Raw genomic sequence first — 2,181 nt, forward strand, 5'->3', positions numbered from 1 at the left:
ACTCAGTGATGGCAAAGCCCATCAAACACATTCATACACATTCACACACAGAGCACAGCATTGGGAGCAATTCAGGGTTCAGTATCTTTGACACGTGGCAAGAGGAGCCGGGGATGGCACACAGCCTTTGACCTTTGAGTAAATAGTGTCACCAATTCAGTATCCGACCAACTGTGAAATATGGTCACAATCCCCCCTTATGTTCCAAATGATGGTGTTGACTAGTGGACAAAAAAGTGGTTTTCCAGGATATTATGATGTAACAGTGAAGCTGACCTTTAACTTTTTGAGTAAAAACTGTCATAGAGTTAGGGGTTAGGGTTAGGGTTCATCCTTTGTCATGAGCCTAGAGCGGGTTCATTACACTAGCCAGATACAATTGATGTAAATTAACTATCTACTTAGCTAGCATTTTGCAAGCTAATTTAAGATGTTACTATTTCTCTTTTATCTTTTAACCATTTTAAAAATGTGGTTTTCTTTTTAACATCGATTAAGAATATCACTTTGTCATAGTTTACAAAGATTGCCATTATAGCAAGACCAAACTGCATAGGAAACACTAATCCTCAATTTCCTCCCTTTGAAGTTACAAAACAGCCAGCCCTCCTCCTGCAAGGGTAGAGACAACTACATTGCCCTTGCTGGCACTAGAAAATGAAATGTAACACATGTAAAGCTGGAAAAGTGAATGAATACTTTTGTCCATGTACAAACGAGAAAAATTATCACAATATTCAGTCAAATAGTCAGAGTTGTCTCTTTTCGTGGCTGTTTTCCTCCGTCTGTCTATTTGACTGCAATTCTCTGCCGCATATGGGCATCGTTATCTGTCCCAATATGATTCCTGAGTTTAAGTACATACACCAAAACAATAGCACGATGAATAAAAACTTCTTGCCTGTTGAAAAAATCAGGCAAACCTCTCAAATGCACAAGCTTTTGCTATTATGTCCCGCTTAAAACAATCAGCTGTAAAAGTAATAAATACACAATAGTGTGAAATAAACAAAATGAAGATTTAACTCAGTCTGAGCAGCCAGAAGGCACTCATTACAGAGGTTCCAACCCACAACCAGCCAGATTGTGGACTAAGAGGCTTGTGTCACATATTGATCTGTGATGAATTTGTGCAGCTCCGGTTCCAAACACACAGCTTTGTCAAAGTTACAAAATAGTAACCTCAGTATGAACAGTCAATAATCCTAGTAGCTGTGCAGATGAGAGGTGCACAGCAGCCAGTTAAGACTGAGTGGGTGACACCAATTAAATATATCTCTTTATTTCAGAAGGGCGTTGATCGACATGTCATAACACATAAACCGCCAGGAGTCTGAAAATCCAACGTGAACTAAAGCCTGCGGCGTAACGTCCGGACCAGTTGCACAAGTCAATCGAATGATTGTTCCAGCACAAACTAAGTTGACACAGTCTCAACTGTGACTCAGCTCTGACTGACTTTCACTTAAGGTTTCAGGCATCTCCGACTGCTTCAGAAACTGATTATGTTTACAACACAATAAAATATTGTAATGGATTTTCACTCCATATGCACTCATAAATCTTATCTATTTTTTAAAAATTGATTAAATTACTGTGTTATTTTTTCTGTCCACTCCAATGAACGAATAATATGACCATAAGAAACCACCTTATGGTAAAAATGGCAATAAAAAGCTATAATATGTAACTTTCCTTTTTTTCATTTTATTCAGGTGACAGTGTTTTTGGTGGTTTTTAACTCTATATTAACTATATTTGAACCGGATAAAAGGATTTTAGTCATCGGACGTCTGGATCTTAAGTTATCAGAGAAACAAAGCTGAGCTAACGTTACAGGGCAGCTGCTTACAGCCTCCGGGACGTCCTTTGTCTTGCCCAAACAGCGAATAGGGAGAAGCAACCAGTGGGACTTTTAGCTGTGGAAAGCTTTATTCAGTGTGATTTAGTGGCTTTTAATCAGCGTCCATTTGTTTTGGAGAGGAAGAGACCTCTGTGGATAATTGGGCTGCCCCGTAGAAACTTCGCTGAACCATAAACCACTGGCACCAGGACAGTCCTTAACCAGAAGCAAGCTGCTCGGGCAGTGACCGGTATGTTGGCTGACAGAACTCACATGATCCCACCCCGCCTACTTCAGCAACGTCAGCAAAACTTTGTATTTTGAATTGCTTTGATATG

At 39.7% G+C, this 2,181-nt stretch overlaps 1 protein-coding gene across 1 annotated transcript in view; it reads right to left on the minus strand.

Moving 5' to 3' along the window:
• LOC118334854 (sickle tail protein homolog) overlaps positions 1–2,181 on the minus strand; it is a 55,018-nt gene that overhangs the window by 26,237 nt on the left and 26,600 nt on the right. The gene's annotated exons all lie outside the window — the stretch shown is intronic.

This window comes from Morone saxatilis, unplaced genomic scaffold (genome assembly GCF_004916995.1).
Source record: "Morone saxatilis isolate NCDOM2014 unplaced genomic scaffold, NCSU_SB_2.0 Contig23, whole genome shotgun sequence".
NCBI classification, from domain to species: domain Eukaryota; kingdom Metazoa; phylum Chordata; class Actinopteri; family Moronidae; genus Morone; species Morone saxatilis.